We start from the raw sequence: 6022 nt of genomic DNA on the forward strand, positions 1-6022 counted from the left end.
AAAGGATCTCAAACAACAAGAAGTATCATGGGATCTACTGAAACAGATGCAGAAGCAAGCCACTCGCTCAGAAAAGGAATCCTGGCTAAAAGATTCAGCCCTTGAAGAAGAATCCGGACTTTGGACACAAGGGAAGAAAGTGTGCTTGCCTAGAGCGCTCTATCCTATAATTGCCTCTATGGCCCATGGACCCACTCACCAATCTAAGACAATAATGAAGGAGCTCATCGATAAAATATGGGTAGCCCCAGGAATCACCCCTGTTCTGTTGAAATATATCCAGTCATGTCTAATCTGTGCCCAATGCAATCCCGGTAGGACTGAGCCTACGCCCAAAAGATGTCTCCCAAAAGCCTTATACCCCTTCCAGAGGATCCAGATTGATCATATCCAGATGCCAATGTGCCAAGGGTTTCAATACGTGTTAGTAGTGGTAGACATGTTCTCTGGGTGGCCAGAAGCCTACCCTGTCAGGAATCAGACAGCAACAACTACTGCTAAGAAATTGATACAGGAAACTGTCTGTAGGTATGGGGTACCTGAGGTCATTGAGAGTGATCAGGGCCCAGCATTCACTGCTAACCTAACCCAAGAGGTCCGGAAGATGGTAGGGTCACACCTGGCATTCCACACTCCCTACAGACCCCAAAGTAGCGGCAAGGTCGAAAGACTGAACGGGGTATTAAAGTCAAAAATGCTGAAAATGACTAGGGAAACAGGGCTCAACTGGGTTCAGTGTTTACCAATAGCACTCTATGCAGTCAGGCACACTCCCAAACCTCCCCACAAGCTGACACCACGAGATATTGTTTGGGTCAGGACCTCGGATGGGGCTGTACTTCCCACAACAATTGCAAATGCATTATGAATCTATTGCAAAATATGTGATAGCTTTGAGCAAACAGTTATCTAACATCCATGCACAAGTCTCTTCTTCCATTCCAGATCCTGACTCACTAGAAGGCAGGCTCACTCTGAAACCAGGAGAGTGGGTAGTGGTCAAGAAACACGTCAGAAGTACTCTAGAACCACGCTTCGAGGGGCCCTACCAAGTACTACTGACCACTCCGACTTCTGTAAAGCTCGAAGGAAGATCCACGCCTCTCACTGCAAAAGGATAAGGAGCCCGCCAGATCCAGAGCTAATAAAATGATTTTCTTCTGTCTGTTAGCACTATTAACACTCACCAGTGCATACACACCTCCCTCAGGAAAGGATGACGGGTGGGACAATAAGTTTGTCAAACATCATCAGGTGTTGTATGAGAGTCTGAAGGAAGGTGACTCTGACACCACCTCCCCACTAAAAGATTGTTGGATATGTACACATGGCCCAGTAAATGCTAGGGCTATGCCTTATTTAGCTGTGCCCCTAACCCTTCTAGAGTTAAAAGTTTTGGCAGGATCAGCTATCTTCCTTTCTAGCATAAATGAAGTAAATTCTAAAGATGGCAACAGGAAAGCTTCCCTAATGGTGTTAGCATGGGATGGGTCCCCATGGCTAATGATAAACAGAACCGGACCCTCAGCTGAGTATAGCAATATGCCCTGGAATGACTATATGTGGAGCAATGTATCCTGCTTTCCAAATTGGACCCACTGTCACTGTCTACAGGTACAGACCCAAGGTATGGTCTTTAGTTCCCATAACAAATCAGGCTGTAATGATTCCAACCTGGACAGTCCAGTACAGTGCATTGGCATATATGCTGGAGCAAGTGGTGATATAGCCTGCGCCCGCCGCAGTATAAGTGACCTGGTAACAGGGATAACTAGTAACACCACAGAGGGTCAAAAAGAGGGTCAAAAACTAGCAGAAGGTGTCGTATTAGCCCACTTAATCACTCGTTTGTTCAATAGTACAGTGGTCTCTGTTCCAGAAAACATATACATGGTATGTGGACACAGGGCATATAAATGGCTTCCTCCGGATTTCAATGGTTTGTGTACAATTGCTAGGCTCACGCCAGCCACTTTTATACTGCCCCATGGAAACCTGAATGTCAATGTTATCCCCAAGCACACCTTATATAAAAGAGCTGCAGATAACACTCCTAGACCAAATGGAAAACCCCATCTTGTGGAAATGAGTGGTGCCAACAAATTCTTTAGTACCCTGTTTATCTATCCTATGATTATGCAAACATATGACAAACTAGTAATGGCTACTGACTATTTAGATGATCAGATTTGGGAGATAATGAAACTACTGAACACATCTAATATTATCCAGAATCAGCTTATCATAGTCACTAATCAACACACTTTAGTATTAGACTATTTGACTGCGAAGGATGGAGGTATGTGCCAGATAGTGGGCACTGCATGCTGCCATTATATCGATCCACAAGGTAATCTACAAGTGAAAGCAGGTTTGGAAAAGATGAGTGAGATATATGATAAATGGTTAGAGGCTCATAGAGCAGATAAATCAACATGGTGGTCTGACACTTTCTCATTTCTTAATCCCAGTAACTGGTTCAAGGGAATTAGTGGATGGCTGATGGGAATAATTCAGGGGATATTACAGATAGCCCTAATATTACTGATAAGCTACATACTGATCAAAGATGTTGTTTCTTGCATTAACCACATCACCAAGAAGAAGAAGACTGCTGAAGAACCCATACTGCTCCTCTATGAACAAATGGCTAGTACAGAAGTAGATAAGGATGTGATCCCTTCATTTCCGACACCTCCATCCCCAGCTGATGTACCTCCTCCACCCAAGACTGAAGATCCAAGACATGAGGATTAGGGACAGATGAATCCCAGGGTATTATCAGAAGTCCGCTTAACCGGGAACTTATCCACAAGGGATAGGTTGTCGCCACTGTCGGTGAAAAGGATACAAATAGTATTCACTGTGGATTCGCTAGGTTTAGGGAAAGTCTACAATCAAGTCTACAAGGGGGGACTGTTGTGGAATCATATATATTAAGTGTATACTTGCTTGTATTATAACTAACAGTTTGCTTGATAAAATGGCCCCTGACCAAACTGCCAACTCCCTTACTAATCCCTTACTAAACACTTCTGACTTCTGCTATTGTGATGTGATACGTGTCATATGTGACCATTGGTTAAATAATGTGACAATGAGATCAATTAGCTGAGTCATAAGGTTCCCCTTTCTTTTCTATAAAAACCCTTGTATCACGAGTAATAAACGGAACATCTAGCATTGACTTCACTGTGACAGTCTGTGTGTGATTTCTCTCGGCGTACGTATGCATACCATTTGATACCGATTCGGAGCAGTACATCAACCTAGCCTGACTATTGGATCACAACCAGAACAGATACACAGCTGATAGTCCTACTGAATAGACTGTTAGAATTTGTATTATGGCAAGAAAAAAGCAGAGTAAAGAAAAACGAGTGGCCATCATTACTTTAAAAAATGAAGGTCAGTCAGTCAGCCGAAAAATTGGGAAAACTTTGAAAGTAAGGGGTATTTGACCATGAAGGAGAGTGATGGGGTGCTGCGCCAGATGACCTGGCCTCCACAGTCACCGGACCTGAACCCAATCAAGATGGCTTGGGGTGAGCTGGACCGCAGAGTGAAGGCAAAAGGGCCAAAAAGTGCTAAGCATCTCTGGGAACTCCTTCAAGACTGTTGGAAGACCATTTCAGGGGACTACCTCTTGAAGCTCATCAAGAGAATGCCAAGAGTGTGCAAAGCAGTAATCAAAGCAAAAGGTGGCTACTTTGAAGAACCTAGAATATGACATATTTTCAGTTGTTTCACACTTGTTTGTTATGTATATAATTCCACATGTGTTAATTCATAGTTTTGATGCCTTCATAGTCATGAAAATAAAGAAAACTCTTTGAATGAAAAGGTGTGTCCAAACTTTTGGTCTGTACTGTACATAACAAACAAGTGTGAAACAACAGAAAAAAATCATTTTCTAGGTTCTTCAAAGTAGCCACCTTTTGGTTTGATTACTGCTTTGCACACTCTTGGCATTCTCTTGATGAGCTTCAAGAGGTAGTAACCTGAAATGGTCTTCCAACAGTCTTGAAGGAGTTCCCAGATAATGCTTCGCACTTGTTGGCCCTTTTGCCTTCACTCTGCGGTCCAGCTCACCCCAAACCATCTCGATTGGGTTCAGGTCCGGTGACTGTGGAGGCCAGGTCATCTGGCGCAGCACCCCATCACTCTCGTTTATGGTCAAATAGCCCTTATTTTCAAAGTTTTCCCAATTTTTTGACTGACTGACCTTCATTTCTTAAAGTAGTGATGGCCACTCGTTTTTCTTTACTTACCTGCTTTTTTCTTGCCATAATACAAATTCTAACAGTCTATTCAGTAGGACTATCAGCTGTGTATCCACCTGACTTCTCCTCAACGCAACTGATGGTCCCAACCCCATTTATAAGGCAAGAAATCCCACTTATTAAACCTGACAGGGCACACCTGTGAAGTGAAAACCATTTCAGGGGACTACCTCTTGAAGCTCATCAAGAGAATGCCAAGAGTGTGCAAAGCATTAATCAAAGCAAAAGGTGGCTACTTTGAAGAACCTAGAATATGACATATTTTTAGTTGTTTCACACTTGTTTGTTATGTATATAATTCCACATGTGTTAATTCATAGTTTTGATGCCTTCAGTGTGAATTTACAATTTTCATAGTCATGAAAATAAAGAAAACTCTTTGAATGAGAAGGTGTGTCCAAACTTTTGGTCTATACTGTATGTAAAAGACAAATAAAAGCAGCCAAACTGGAGAGTAAAACAAACCCTAAAATGTTCTTTAGTTATATAACTGGTAAAAAGTATAAATCTGAAGGTGTTAGGCCTTTACAGAATGATGAGGAGGGAGTTGCAGAGAGCGATGAGGAGAAAGCAAAGCTAATAAATATTTTTTTTTCTCCCCTGTATTTACTGAGGAAAATAAACAGATGAAATGCAGAATACGAAAGTAAATTTCCCATTAAAAGTGGCCTGTCTGACCCAGGAAGAAGTGCAGCAGCGTCTTAAAAAGATTAAAATAGACAAATTGCTGACACCAGATGGCATACACCCCTGTATCCTAAGAGAATTAAGTAATGTCATAGGCAGAACCTTATTTCTGATATTCAAGGACTCTACATTGACAGGGAGTGTTCCGCAGGATTGGCACCTATCGGGGCGTAGCTTGGCCCCCTAGCCCTGTCACTGAGCTCCTCCACCTAACTGGCGATTAACCCCATCTACAGCACCCTTTCATCAGCACAAATGGGCAAAGTGGGGAGAGACCGCACCAAGGACCCTGCAGAACCTACTCCGGTCCGCTCCAAACTGCCTGACATGGAGCAATTCTTGAGGAAACAGCTCAAGGGCCGTGCTGCCGAGACTCCCAAGATAGCGCTGGTGGCAATTCAGCATTCTGAAGCGGAAGAATATTCGGAAGCGGGAAGCTCATCGGATACTTCCGATTATAAAGCTCGAAAAAGAGGTATGCTGCTTTCGAAAACAGCGCTTCGAGAAGTCCTCGATTCCGCTCTCGCTCCCTTGAAGCAAGATCTGGCTGATATCAAGGTAGACCTTCGCAGCATAGGCGATCGAGTGACGTCACTGGAAAATTCAGAAGACGCGATTATTCGTCACAAAGAGAAAACCTGTGCGGCTCTTAATTCGCATAAAGATCTGATCAATGATGCTCTTCTTCGCATCGAAGATCAAGAGAATCGAAGTCGCAGACGGAATATTCGGATCCGAGGGCTGCCTGAAACGTTCGCAACGGAAGCACTCAAAAAAAATCGTGATTGAAATTTTCGCGAGTCTCCTAGGTCCTGATAGAGCTGTGAAAATAATAATCAAACGCATACATCGAGCTCTGAGACCCAAGCCTAAAGTTTCTGAACCGCCGAGGGATGTCGTCTGCGGCCTTTTTAGCTATGTGGACACTGCTTCTCTGTTGAGAGCAAGAAGAGAAGCAGATCGCCTTGAATTTGAAGGTTTGCCGATTTTGTTCTTTCAGGACTTAGCTCCTACCACGTTGGCGAAACGCAGAATTCTTCGCCCACTACTAG

This window comes from Bufo bufo, chromosome 5, assembly GCF_905171765.1.
Source record: "Bufo bufo chromosome 5, aBufBuf1.1, whole genome shotgun sequence".
In the NCBI taxonomy this organism is placed as follows: domain Eukaryota; kingdom Metazoa; phylum Chordata; class Amphibia; order Anura; family Bufonidae; genus Bufo; species Bufo bufo.